Source organism: Phocoena sinus, chromosome 9 (assembly GCF_008692025.1).
Source record: "Phocoena sinus isolate mPhoSin1 chromosome 9, mPhoSin1.pri, whole genome shotgun sequence".
In the NCBI taxonomy this organism is placed as follows: domain Eukaryota; kingdom Metazoa; phylum Chordata; class Mammalia; order Artiodactyla; family Phocoenidae; genus Phocoena; species Phocoena sinus.
This window is the reverse complement of record NC_045771.1, coordinates 82,294,507-82,310,113: the sequence shown is the minus strand read 5'-3', so window position 1 is coordinate 82,310,113 and position 15,607 is coordinate 82,294,507.

Genomic DNA, 15,607 nt, shown 5'->3' with positions numbered 1-15,607 from the left:
CTGCCTCGGTCCCTTTGAAATGACCATTCTCTCTGCCTGGAACATTCTTCCCCTGGATGTTCACATGTCTTGATCCGTCATCTCCTTCAAGTTTTTGCTCAATTATCACTTTCTTTTTGAAGTTGGTAAACTTCTGATTTAAATAGAAACTCTTCCTTCTTTCCCTGTCTTATTTTCATCTATAGTAATCATCCTTTAAAATACTGTGCAGTTGTTTATAATATCTATTGTCAGATTCCACTCACTGCAATGTAAACTATATGAGGTCAGGGATTATTTTTTTCTTTTCTTCAAGGAGCCTTCTCAATAACTGGAAGAACACTAGGCTTAAGGATTATTTGAAATAATTACTATAAGGGGCAAACTATGGATAAGAGTTTCTCATTGAGTTCTTTCTGAATTCAACATCTTATAAAACTGACTCAGAGAAAAGTTCAAGGATTTGATTTATGATATTGAAATGAACTTTAGAATGCCTCCAGTACAGATTTCATAGTTCCTCCTGGGACCTGGATAGACAGATAGATAGATAGATAGAAATTTATATGCTTATATAATGTTTTTTTCCTCTCAATGATTATGTTAGTCAACTCCTTCTAAAATATAGTTTAATGTGTGAAAAAGCTATAGTTTTTTTAAAGCATCTTTGAAAGTCAAGAACTAAAATAAGCAACAGAAGGGCATGCTGAAAACAATCAATTGATTTGTGTGTTTTGGCTAAGCAGGGAAGGACAGAGGGTAGTGGGGGGAGAAAAGAAGAGGGCTGGTCTGTTTGTTACTCATCCTGTTGAGTCACTGGTTGCGTGTCTGAAAAATACAGATCTTTTGTGAGTAACTCAAGGTCTTTTGAACCAAAGGCTTAAGTAACCCTTGGAGGAAATGAGAGTTTATAATTGGTTTCTCATATATTATTTAATCTTATAACAGGAAAAATCCCACTGATACATGAATTCCTTCATATAGGCTTTCAAACTAACAGATAAAGATTTTACACAGTAGTAGTATTTTTCTGGTTGATCTGTTTATGTAGTATTATACAATTTATTTCAGTAAGACTAAAAATCATTCAGGTATTTGTCCATTATTTGGTTGGTTGGTGGGTTTTTAATTACCTTCTTTTCTGAAATCTCCCAAAAAACTTCAAAGAGCCTAAATTTTTTAAAATAAATTGCTAATTTACCCCTGATAGAAAAGGTACACAGTTAAAAGGCACTCTGTCTTTTTTGTTTGTTTAAATTTATTTATTTTATTTTTGGCTGCATTGGATCTTCGTTGCTGCTCTCGGGCTTTCTCTAGTTGTGGCGAGGGGGATGCTACTCTTCCTTGCGGTGCATGGGCTTCAGTAGTTGTGGCTCGTGGGCTCAGTAGTTGTGGCTCGTGGGTTCTAGAGCGCAGGCTCAGTAGCTGTGGTGCACGGGCTTAGTTCCTCCCTGGCATGTGGGATCTTCCCAGACCAGGGCTCAAACCCCTTTACCCCTTCATTGGCAGGCGATTCTTAACCACTGCAAAAAGCACTCTGTTTTTGGCTTTGTGTTTCCTGAATAGAATGTTTATGATGACAAATAGAGAATGAAGAGAAAAAAATCAAGGACAAATAAGTTTCTTTTTCTCTTTTGCTTCCATAAAATATTCCTTTGCAAGTTTCATTGTTTATGTAGTTTGGAGAAGTAGTCAGGCCTTGAAGTCTTAAAATTATCAACCAGTATATGGGTCATGCCTAGTCAATCTGTCACAAAATGAAAGCTGGAAAATATTTTGCTGAGATTTAAATAGTCTTAAAGAGTCAACGTTAATTACACTAATCCCTCTGCTTCCTGAAGTTGTGATAACGAAAGAATTTATTCATACACTTAAATATATGAACTGAACATATGAAAGCAATCTAAATAGTGATGAATCTAGTAGAATAACATGAGGCAATCTTTTCTGGAACTAGAGAGAACATAATATTCACTTCCAGTATTCCCTTTTGCACATAAGGGAACCAAGATCACGAACGGATATGTTGACATTTCACTCCATTCTTGGAGAACTCTATTTGTATACATGGTTTGATGGGGAAGAGAGCTGGAAGTCTGCTTACCACTTAATAACTCTCTTATTTATAATTTGTCCAAACCCCTCACTTTTCTTCTCTTTAAAATGAAGACAATGTTTTCCTCACAGGCTTTTAAAATTATTATTATATATATGGCATATGTATGACATCTATGACATTTCTTGGCTCGTAGAGGTATTCATATCCATAACCTTTCTCTTTATCGTCCACTCATCACCCCAAATTTGTTCTCTGGAGCTAAACAAGCTTCATTGCATTCTTATTGTTTCATGAATTTGAAAAGGAATATTGGTATTTTCCTCAATTATTCAATGGTCCTATTATCTACTTTAAACATCACTAGTCCTGTCATTGAGTTTTAGGTGATATAATCTCAAGTGTTCTCCAAAATGTAGTTATTTTTTCCAAAGGCATGTCTGTAAATTTTTGAAATGCAGTGTTCTGAACTCTATTCAAATACCCGCAAAGGAAGGCTGATTGGTTCCAAGGTGTATGTTATACTTACATAATAATGGTAAGAAGTGATATTTTATTCTCTACTAACTTTTATTTGTATTCTTTTATATTTGAGAACAAAATAAGTGTTAATAATTATATCAAAGATACTTTGGTTGGAACCCTAACTGCATAGCCACAAAGCCTACAATATATCCCATAATATCTATTACATTATTTTGGGAAATGCTGAGTTTGTTTAAGTCTCCTGGGTCTTTTTCATAAAATAAGTATACTAATACCCAGGTTGTATTGATTATGGTGTCTGGCACATGGAACACACATTAATTAATAGTGATATTAGCAGGGAATTATTGTGCCATAATTTTAGTTTTTCATCAACATTGTAGAGTGTTTTAATAAGCCACATGTCTTTTAGCTAATTTACCTTTTTCCTGCTTGAAAGGAACTAATCTTGAAATTATAGTTTGGAAATACTCCCTCTCTTCTTTAGCCACAAGAATTTTAAGCTGTAAAGTCTTTTCCTTGAAGTTGAGGAAGCCCATATGTCTAATGTATGGAAAATATCTTTGCTCACACTCAGTGTTTTCTGCCTTGGCCATCACACACACATTTCAATGACATGGTCACTTTTCCCCAGATAGCATTAATGTTACTTAATCCTTGTTCTTTCAGATTTAAATCTAAAATAGCAGCTCTACTAGTCAATCCCTTTACCTTCTTGAGAGAGGAAAAAATCTCTGAGACAGAAAAAAAATATAATAAGTGCTCATCTTTTAGTAAAATAAAATTTATATTTGCTATATGAATTATCAAATTCTCATATCACAAATAGTTCTTTTCTGTGACTCAGTTTTGTAATCAAATAATATGCTAATGACTATAGTTGTGATGATAACGATCAGTGTTCGTATTTAGCAATCTTATAAGTGCTGTATCAGGTATTGTTTATTCTCACAAACCTATATTTTTTGGTTTCCACCACTCCCAATAGCATTTCCTGCTCAAGCCATGTAGAACTGCAGGTTTTCCCAACTGTACTCTGCTGTTTTAAACCACCTAGGCTTTCTATACTGTTTTTTCCATGCCTTTTCTCCCTGGCGAACTCCCAGTTATCATTAAATATCATCCTCAGATAGAGTTAATCACTCCTTCTCTCATTAATGTACTTTTAAAGAGGCATTTTAGTTGCTTGTTAGTATGTCTCTAACAAGACATACTTGTTATGAGCACCTCGAAGGCAGAGATGATTATTTTCATCTTAGTATTGTGTGCATTGCACATAGTACAAAATTTGTTGAATAATGGAATACTGAATGAATGTACAAACTGAATGAATGAATGAGTGAACCTCTAAATATGGAATGGTTATTAAATCTGGAATACAACCAGCTATGGAGAATGCAGTCTCTTTATTTCCCATCCATACAAATAACTGAGGGTACAAATGGACCTCATTCAGGCATTGCACATTAGAAACCCATTTTTTTTAAAGTGAGTAAAATGCCAGTAACTAAAAATCTGGAGATTGCACATTAAAAAATCCAAATTCCTAACTTCCTTGGAAAATCATAAGATTTGGCAACACACTGTATGCATTCCTTTATGACAACTGTTGGCTCAAGTTAGCTGTCCCCTCTAGTCTGGCACATATAGTCCCTGTCTCTATATTCTCATATACAGATTCTCTCATTCACCACTAGTGCATGAATCTGACCCTGGGATTCGGTGAGTTTTATTAGAGTTTTTAAAAACTGGGGATTGTTCTAAATTGAACACCACTGTTCTCAGTAAAAAGGGATAGACATTTTAGAGAGGGGAGAAAGAAGGGAGAAATATATAAAGATGAAGCACATATAATAGATAAAACTCTCATGTGAAAGATTTCCTCCCTATACCAGGAGGAAGGAAAACTTATCACCAGAGATGGGAAGCCAAGAGAAAGCTGTACAAATAGACAATGTTAAAATTACTTTTATCTTCCTTTAGTCTTCCCATATATTTTAGTTATTTTTCCACAATCGCTTTTCTTTTTTCAACCTAGTATATAATATATAAGCACTTGGGTCTATTGGCTTTTTGAGTATTTTCCTTTGGAAGCTTCCATATACGTGTAAAAATGTATATGCTTTTCTCCTGTTGATCTGTTGTATGTCCATTTAATTCCCAGGCCCAGGTGGAGACTCTAAGAAGGTAGAGTAAAATTTTGTCTCCCCTACATATGGGTACACCTCTAACAGCCTTTTCTTCATTTCGCAACAGAACACTGTATAAATTTGACATTGCAGAGGTCTGTCCTGTCTCGTCTTTAAATGTGCAGAGCAGTTTAGATACAGCAGAATCTAGCAGATGATCCACCAGGAGATGGTGGCAGATGTAGCAATAAGTGGTACATGGTGAGTGAAAATAGTGGAACCCAGAAGCTGCTAAGCAGATAAAAGATGGTGTGGCAGTAGTGGGTATATTCATGAGTGCCTGTGACACATATTCAGAAGCACACTTGAGGGTTAATTTATAGGTAGTTGATATCCTTTGTGAAAACGAGAGACAAAGTCCAGTTATGCTTATTTTGAAATAGTTTATATGACCCTGTTCTGACACTTGCATGATATATAATGAAATATAAAATATTGTGTTTTAATATTTGAAGAACTTCCTAACTCTACTCCTGAGAGCAGCAGAGATAACTTTGCATTTACCAAAACCCATGATCTATATTTCCTGCTACACAGCTATAGGACATTTTTGAGCCTTCCTTTCACTAGGTGTGGCCAGTAAGATGTGGAAAGAAGTGTAGTACACAATACCAGGCCTCGCATGTAAAAATATCCAGCATAATCCTTTAAACTCTGTCGTATGATTAGATAAGAAAAACCTTCAGTAGTCTTTGAGCCTTACGGATTGGGAGAGCCACATGACTAAAAGAACCTGGATCCCTGAAAGACAATATGGAAAGCTGCCCACCAACCAGAAACATCTGCATTAGGCTTGAGTGAAAAAGAAACTTCTACTGTGTTAAGCCATTGTTATCTGGGGGTTACCTATACTAACAAATAAACCTAGTCAACCAAATAGTCTGAAGTTCTCTTTACATCTTTTCAGTTGATTACCTCTCTGAGTCAATGTAAAAAAGAAAAAAAAAAAAAAAAACAAATTAACTGAAACCAGAAACCACAAACAGTCTTTGTGCACAAATAAGTAGCTATTTGATCTGTTCCACAACCATAGTTATTTCAGTCTTTGCATTGTCTACCTGAGAACTATCAAAAACACTGTCTGTCATATTCTCTTCCTTGTCTGGAAGAAACTAGACACGTTCAAACTTCCATGGCCATTACAGTAGTACTGTTAAAAAAAATCACTGCACACTCACAAATCTGTACTTCCCTTCCTAATATAAGGTGTTGACCTCAAACGAAAACAGTTTTAAGCTACATCTACATGGGTGACCATGTGTGGCATAAAATAGATTTTCCAGCATGTGTTTATTTGGCAATGACTTAAAAGTACAACCAGATGTTTTTATGGAGAACAGCTCTTCTAGCCACAAATGTTTCCAATTTAAATACGTTTGTTTTGACTCTATTTTGCTGCAGATGGAAAACATCCATTTTTTTTTTCTTTCTAGTGGGGATAGACAGTGAACGTTGGCAAATCTCATAGAGAATGATTACCAGTATAGACAAAACTTCAGTGAAAGCTTTCATTTTCCATAAGGAGAATTTTTAAAAGACAATTTTGCATTTTAAATAGGAAGGCTCTTTTAAGACCATTTTCCCCCTCTAATTTGTACCATAAGTTTTAAACATCTGTATGTGTTTGATCCAAAGGGAACTACGTTACTTCTAAGTGATAAGTCAGACGGATCTATTCAGAATGACAGCATAGCTTCTGGGTGTGCCATCGGTAGCTACTGCATATAGATATTTCAGAATGTCTTATCAAAATGTGTGTTATGTAGAAACTTTTTATCAAATTTATTTGCAATTGGCAGGTTGAAAAGTAACAGGAATTTTAAATATCATATAAGAATAACAAAAGTTTTTCTTATTTTTGCAAGAACAGACTACTGTGTACGTGACAGAGTATAAAATTATCTTGGCAAGATTATAGTTTTCTGTTTTAAGAACCTCATTTTAAGTCATAAAATATAATATTTTCTTTAACCAAATTATTCTTAACATTTGCTCTTATAGTTTAACCTATGATATGTGAGGAGCTTGCTGAAAGACAAGAAGATGTTTTAAAATTGTATTCCCTGTCTTAGGTATTTAAATGAGTAAAAAAAAGTCCAAATATTGTTTTAAGTAGCAAAATTATAATTATTATATATCCATTGAAAGAGTGCAATCTCTATCATCCAGAATATACTTCCATAGACAAGCACTGTGATATACAAACGTTATTTTTAAAAATAAAGCCTTTTAAAAGGAGATTAAAATACTAAAATGAATATTGACTTTTATATTAGTCATTAGATCGATACAAAAACCATTGTTTCTTCCCCCACATCTTTTCACTTTCAAGTGTTTTCATTTAAGGTATCATTCTTTGTGGAAAGTATTCATATCTATGTTATATAGATTTTTCTTCCAGATAGCATTAATCTCTAATTGTTATATATCTTTTGATTATTCTCTTCTGTCACTGACTCTCCAATGAAATTTCAGTTATTCAAATAAAGGTCATGTTCCTAAAAAAAATACTCTTCATTCTATGTTAATCACTTAAGTTTTTGCCACATGATCAATTGACATAATTGTAAGATATTGGTCTCAAGAATGACTACACGTTGGAGAAAATCTGGGGTTCTCCTAGAATTCAGTTAAGGAAAAGAACATTGAGATCTTGGCCCTGTTCCAAAACCTCTCCAGTGGCCCTACCAGTTTGATATCACTGGGGAAAAAATTCATTTTTCCAGATCACAAGGCTAGGCAAGGCCCAGAGAGTGTGGAGTAGTCATAGATTGTTTAAATGACCCATTGGAATTGGCTGTTGGCTGGGAAAAGTATGAATAAAAGGCAATTTTTAGCAGCAGAGTAAAATGTATCAAAAATATTTTTGTGTTATCTGGAAAAGGAAAAGCAACACCCATCCATTTATATTTTTCCTTAATAGTAGTATTCTGTTTTATTTGCAAATTAAGTGATAAATAGAAAATATGACCACTTTACTATTACCTCAATCTGACATAATATATATAATGGGAGTTTTAATGGGAGAATAAAAGAGAGTGTCTCTTTGTTTCACTCTAACTAAATAGATGATTTTATACTGCATTTAATTAAGACATCCTACCTCTGTATTTTTCTGGAAAATTTACTATTTTAATGTTATAAAAACACTCTTGGTTAGGAACATTGTGTATTATTATTCCTTTTTTTTTTTTTTTAATACATTTATTTATTTATTTTTGGCTGCTTTGAGTCTTTGTTGCTGCGCGCGGGCTTTCTCTAGTTGCGGTGAGCGGGAGCTATTCTTCGTTTCGGTGCGCGGGCTTCTCACTGCGGTGGCTTCTCTTGTGGAGCATGGGCTCTAGGTGCACGGGCTTCAGTAGTTGTGGCTCGCAGGCTCTAGAGCGCAGGATGAGTAGTTGTGGCACATGGGCTTAGTTGCTCCACAGCATGTTGGGATCATCCCAGACCAGGGCTCAAACCCACGTCCCGTGCATTGGCAGGCAGATTCTTAACCACTGTACCACCAGGGAGCCCCTTATTCCTTCTTTTTAATCTTTTGATACTGCTGGAATATCTATCTTGGGTTCAAGCATAGTTTGTGTTTGTTTTATGTTAAGATGATTTGTCTATTTTAAAATATTATTCAGAATATTCTTTGTCTAAAATTTCATATACATTAGCATATAAATTTTTATAATATCCTGGCTTATCTTTTTTCCAGTTTTTTTGACATAACATTGTGTAAGGTATACAATGTGTTGATTTGATACACTGATATATTACAAGATGATTACCGCTGGAGTAAGCTAAGACCTCCATCAGCTCACCTAATACTATTTCTTTCGTGTGGTGAGAAACCTAAGATTTACTGTCTTAGCAACTTTCAAGTATATAATACAGTTTAGTTATCTATAATCCACATGGTGTACATTAAATCCCCAGAACTTATTCATTTTATAACTGGAGGTTTGTACTCTTTGACCAACACCTCCCATTTCCCCCAATCTTCAGCCCCTGGTAACCACCATTCTACTTTATGTTTCTACACTTTCAACTTGTACAAGTTATAAGTGAGGTCATATCTCTTCTTTCTCTGTCTGACTTATTTCATTTAGCATAATACCCTCCAGGTTCATACGTGTTGTCCCAAATGATACAATTTCCTTTTTTTGTGTGGCTGAATATTCCAGTATATATATATGTATCTTCTTTATCCATTCATTCATTAATGGGCACTTAGATTCTTTCCATATGTTGGCTATTGTGAATAATGTGCAATGAACATGGGAGTGCATATATCTTTTCGTGATCTTGATTTCCTTTCTTTGGATATATATCCAGAAGTGGGATAGCTGAACTATATGGTAGTTTTATTTTTGCTTTTTGAGAAACCTCCATGGGGCTTTCTATAGAAGCTGCACCGATTTACATTCCCAGTAACAGTCCACAGTGTTCCCTTTCCTCCACATTCTTGCCAACACTTAGGCCTTTTCTTTTTGGTGATAGGCATTCTAATGGGTGTGAGGTGATATCTCATTGTGGCTTTAATTTGCATTTTCCTGATGATTATTGGTATTGACCATGTTTTCATCTACTTGTTAACTATTTGGTTGTCTTCTTTAGAAAAACATCTATTCAGTTCTTCTTCCCATTTTTAAATCACATTATTTTATTTTAGTTTTTGAGATTGAGTTGTATGAATTCTTTGGATATTTTGATATAACCCCTTATCAAATACAGGATTTGAAATATTTTTCCCATTCAGTAGGATGCCTTTTCATTTTATTTATTATTTCTTTTGCTGTCAGAGCTTTATAATTTGATGTAGTTCCACCTAATTGATTTTTGCTTGTTGCTTATGCATCATATCCAAAAAATTTTTGCCAAGACTAATGTTAAGGAGCTTTTTCCCTAAGTTTTCTTCAAGGAGTTCATGGTTTAAGTTTTTAGTTTTCAGTCTTTAATTCATTTGGAGTTAATTTTTGTGAGTAGTGTAAGATAGAGGTCTAATTTCATTGTCTTTAACGTGGTTATCAATTTTAATTTATTCAAGAGACTATCTTTTCACCATTGAATATTCTTGGTTCCCTTGTCAAATATTAGTTGATCATATATGCATGGATTTATTTCTGGGCTCTCAATTCTGTTCCACTAGTTTATGTCTCTGTTTTTAATTCCAGTATCCTGTTGTTTTGATTACTGTAACTTTGTAATATTGTTTAAAATAAGGAAGTGTGATGCCTCCAGTTTTATTCTTTATATTTCTGTGAAATATGCCATTAGAATTTGATAGGAATTGCATTGAACCTGTAGATGACTTTGGATAGCATGGACCTTTTAACAATATGAGTTCTTCTAATACATGAACACAGGATATGTTACCATTTGTGTCTTCTTCAGTTTCTTTCATCAAAGTATTGTAGTTTTAGGTATACAGATAATTCACCTACTTGGTTAAATCATCCTAAGTATTTTTTTTAAACTACTGTGAATGAGATTTTTTTCATTTTTTTTCAAATAGTTCATCATTAGTGTATAGAAATGCAGCTGATTTCTGTATGTCAATTATTCATCCTATAACTACTGAATTTATTGCTTAGTTCTAACAGGGTTTTTTTGTGGCATGTTTAGGATATTCTATATAAAAGATCAAAAGATTTTTCTAGTTCCTTTAGGTGCAAAGTTAGCTTGTTTATTTGAGATCTTTACTTTGTATTAATGTATATATTTGTTGCTATAAACTTCTAGGGGAACTGCTTTTTCAGCATTCCACAGCTTTTAGCGTTTCCATTTTCATTTGTTTAAAGATTTTTAAAATTTCCGTTTGAGTTCTTCTTTGACCCATTGGTTGATCAGGAGTGTGTTGTTTAATGTCTACATATTTGTGAATTTTTCAGCTTTCCTTCTGTTATTGATTTCTAGTTTCATACCACTGTGGTTGAATAAGATACTTGGTGTGATTTCAATCTTCTTAAATGTGCTAAGACTTGTTTTATGACTTCTCATATGATCTATCCTAGAGAATGTTCCATGTGGACTTGAGAAGAATGTGTATTCTGTTGCTGCTGGATGGACTGTTCTATTTATATCTGTTAGGTCCATTTGGTCTAAAGTATCGTTCAAGTCCAAAGTCTCTTTGTTGATTGATCATCTGTCTGGTTGATCGACCCATTGTTGAAAGTGGAGTACTGAAGTCCCCTATTATTATTGTATTGTCAATATCTCCCTTCAGATCTGTTAGTATTTTCTTAATAAATTTAGGTGCTCTGATGTTGGGTGCATATATACTTATGATTATTATATCTTCTTGATAAATTGATCATTATATAATAACCGTTGTCTCTTGTTACTATTTTTGGTTTAGAGTCTATTTTGTCTAATGTAAGTATAGCTCCCCCTGCACTGTTTTTGTTTCCATTGCATGGAATATCTTTTTCTATTGCCTCACTTTGAGGCTGTGTGTGTCTTTAGGCTGAAGTAAGTCTCCTGTAGGTAGAATATAGTTGGGTCTTTTTTTTTTTTTTTTTATTCATCCAGGCACTCTATACCTTTGATTGGAGAATTCAATCCATTTACATTTAGAGTAGCTATTTATATTTAAAGATTTACTAATTCTATCTTATTGTTTTCCGATTGTTTCATACTTTTTTCTTTCTTCTTCTTGTGTGCCTTCCTTTGTGAATTGATAATTTTCTGTAATGATATGATTTGATTCCCTTCTCTTTATCTTTTGTGAATCTCCTATAGATTTTAGTTTGGTGATTATCATGAGGCTTACAAAAAGCATTTTATAGATACAACGGTCTATTTTACATGAATAACAACTTAACTTCGGTCACACAAAAGCTCTACCCCTTTACACCCATCCCCTTTTATGTTTTTTTTGCGGTACGCGGGCCTCTCACTGTTGTGGCCTCTCCTGTCGTGGAGCACAGGCTCCGGACATGCAGGCTCAGCAGCCGTGGCTCACGGGCCCAGCCGCTCCGTGGCATGTGGGATCCCCCCAGATCGGGGCACGAACCCGTGTCCCCTGCATTGGCAGGCAGACTTTCAACCACTGCGCCACCAGGGAAGCCCCCCTTTTACGTTTGATGTCACAATTTACCTCTTTTTATATTGTGTGTTTATTAACAAATTATTTTAGCTATAATTATTTTAATAGTCTTGGGACTTATAGTCTCCTGTAAATTAAATTTTTCTTAGAATGTTCGCTTTACTGTATTTCATGTGCACTTAAGAATAAATCGGGATAGATTATAGGGTTTCTGAATCTATTTATATAACTCTCACTTATTCTGAAAACTGTATTTGTGCCCTTCTAAATCAGAAATTCAAGAAGATCTAGTTGATACTTTATACTTTAAAATGTAGTCAGAGTGTAGGTAAATGGTACTTTAATGATTATCTGCATTACAATAATCTCCAAAGAACACAGATGTTGAAAGTCAATCTTCCATGCTCCATGAAAATGAAAATAACTTCATTTTAGGAATTTCCAATAAGAGTAAATTCATGACATCATTTTCCTTTATACTAAGTTTAGAAAGCTGTGTTGAAATATATGGTACCAAAAGACTGCAATGATGAATTTGTAAACAATAGTTTCCTTTCATAAATGACCTCATGTACCTATGGGAAACTGCTAGGTTCTACATCTGGTATATGGTGAGTAAGACTGAGCAAACAATTTAGAAGATCTTGGTTCAATAAAATTGAGTAACCTTAAGGAAGTTAAAACTTCCTATAGTAACTCAATGTTAGTCCACAAATAGCATGGTCCTGTAAAGTCAAAGCACTTGTTTTTAAAATTCATTTAATAAATTTTTAACACAGTACATTGAAATCTATGGAAAATTAAAGTCCCTATTACTTTCAGCACAAAGAATTACTTAAAATTCAATGTATCAGGAGCCATGAACCAAAACATATAAAGTGGTTCCTAAAATAAATGAAGTCCAAACAAAAACTCAAAAGGATAATTGAGTAGATAAACAATAGACTCTTACTTTATGACTTATCTATACCTAAATCTGGGCAAATTAAACTTTGGACAAAATAAGGATAAATTAGTAAGACAATCAGCCATTTAGTAGTAATCTTGGCATATTCATCATATATTCTCTTGTATCCTCTACCTCTAAATGGAAACCACAGGAGCTTATATCCTTGAAATTTGTATTTGGTCTAGGCTCTTTTTTGCCTTTATCTAACGATTCTCCTTTCTTATCTACCAACACTTTAGCCTCTTACCTACTTCCAGAAACAAGAATAATAGCCATTTAAAAATATATTCTCAAGTTAATGTACATGACATCCTATTTTTGTTTTGTTTTTACATTGGTAAGAATTAGCCAGCCATAAACCTGTATCAACTGATAGGGAATATGATAATTACTAGAATTTTAAGGCAAATAGATAGCTAGATGATAATATATAATTATATATTGATTTAATATGAAAATCATAAAATCTTGACGTTAGGCCTGGAGGTTAATTAGAAGTTAATGCAGGTAGTATTCTCTCTATATGCAAATAATCCAGGTGACTCAGGACTCCAAGAGTGAGTTATCTAGGAAACAAGGTGCCTGATCTTTTATAACAGCCTCAAAAGTCAATAGTATTACTTCTGTCATACTCTATTGGCTAAAGCAGTCATAGCCCATTCAAGATTCAATTTCTTTATGGAAGAAATGTCAAAGAATTTGCTCTCATCTTTTAAACTTATGCCAGTGTGCCACTTACAGTAAATTATTTATATACCTCCCATAAGCAAATGCACTAATTTCCTTCCAAGATCTTCCAAAAATTTTATCTAATGGCCATATAAGATCAAGACCATGGTTATGATGCCATCATTTAAATCAGATCCAAATACAGATGAAGTTCCTAAGTTGTAATTCTTTAGTTACAGTTCATCTTGATCAGCCCCTGCCTCCTATCATTACGACCACATCCAATATTCTTTGGTGAGACAGCATAGGTGTATTAGTCAGGGTTCTCCAGAGAAACAGAACCAACAGGAGATCTATGTATATCGACTTTGTAATTGGCTCATACAGTTATGGAAGCTGAGGAGTCCCACAGTCTGCCACCTGTAAACTAGAGAACCAGAAAAGCCAGTGGTGGACAGGCATACCTCTTTTTATTGCACTTCGCTTTACTGTGCTTTGCAAGTATTATGTTTTTTATAAGTTAAAGGTTGTGGCAACCCTTCATCAAGCAAGTCTATTGGCGCCATTTTTCCAACAGCATTATTTTTAAATTAAGGTATATTCATGATTTTTTAGACATAATGCTTTTGCACACTTAATAGAATACAGTATGGTGGAAAGTAACTTTTATATGTACTGGGAAACCAGAAAATCTCTGTGACTTGCTTTGTTGCCACATTCGCTTTATTGCAGTGGTCTGGAATCAAACCTGCAATATTTCTGAGGTATGCCTGTAATCCAGTACAAGTCTGAATGTCAGAGAATTGTGGCGCCAATGGTGGAAAGTCCTGGTCTGAGGCCAAAAGCCCAAGAACCAGGAGTATGGATGTCCAAAGCTAGGGGGAGATGGATATCTCAGCTAAAATCCTTCCTCCATCTTTTTGTTCTATGCAGACCCTCAACAGATTAGATCATCCCCAAGGGCTTTGGTGAAGGCACTTTCTTTACTCAGTCTACTAATTTGGATGGTAATGTCTTCCAGAGACACCCTCACAGACACACTCAAAAATAATGTTTTACTAGCTATGTGGGCATCCCTAAGCTGACACATAAAATTAACCATAATAAAATCACCTCAACAGACATTATTTTCAAAACTAAATCTTAAAGTATATCTTAAAAGATCATCACAAGAAAAAAAAATGTAACTATGTTTGATGATAAATGTTAACTAGACTTATTGTGTTGATCATTTTGTAATATATACATATCAAATCATTATTTTTTACATTTGAAACTAATATAATGTTATACATAAATTATATCTCAAAAAATAGAGGAAAAGAGAAGGTACACAACAGTTATTTGTCCATAGCAGTTTTATAAACCAGGCACACCCACAAGCCAGTTACTTAATTAGGGCTTAGTCTTCTTTCCTGAAAATAATTTTCTGCAGCATGTGGCTCTACTTTGTTCATGTTCACATTTGAGTTTATTGCTCACAGTAGTGTAAGCATATAAAGAACACTTTTTCTTCTGTATCATATTTATCCCCTTCAGTGCAGACTGGTATAATTCCTTTAAAAACATTATCTCTATAATGCATAATTTGTAATTCAATTCCTTAGACAAAAGTCATCGCTACAAATATCTTCCACTTAAGCCTTTCACTACTTTAGGTTCCACAACTTTGAGACTGCTGTATGAAAAGCCCTAAAGGGTCTTACAACTCTTACTATCTAACAGTATCTGCAAGGCCTAAGCATAACATCCTTGGAAAGCCATATGTCTTTCTGAAACATCTATGAGAAAGCACTTTAAATCCCTCTGAGACCTCAACAAAGAATTTTTCTCTCAAACTTTGCCTTCATTTACACCCTGAGGCCATGTTTTTTTGGCAGCATTCTAGAGTTGATCTTTTTCTTGAGGTCTTTCTTACTTTGAGATCCTTTTGCAGGCTAGAAAGACTGTCAAAGAGAAAAATTCATTTTTCTAGAGCTTCCAGTAACATTTTCCTCAGTTTCTTTCAATCTTTCATAGAGAAGCTCTTCAAGGACTGGCAGGCTTTCATATATTTGGTCCCCAAACCAGAATGTCATAGATTTTTTTATGAAACTCCCCAGATTTTTGGTTCCACTCCCAAATTACGTTCTGGTTTTCTACTTTTTAAAATAACAAGTCACCAAATTTTAATAGCAAAACACAATCATTTTATTTTGCTTATGGTATTGTGGGTCAAGATTTAAAACAGAGCAGGGTGAGGA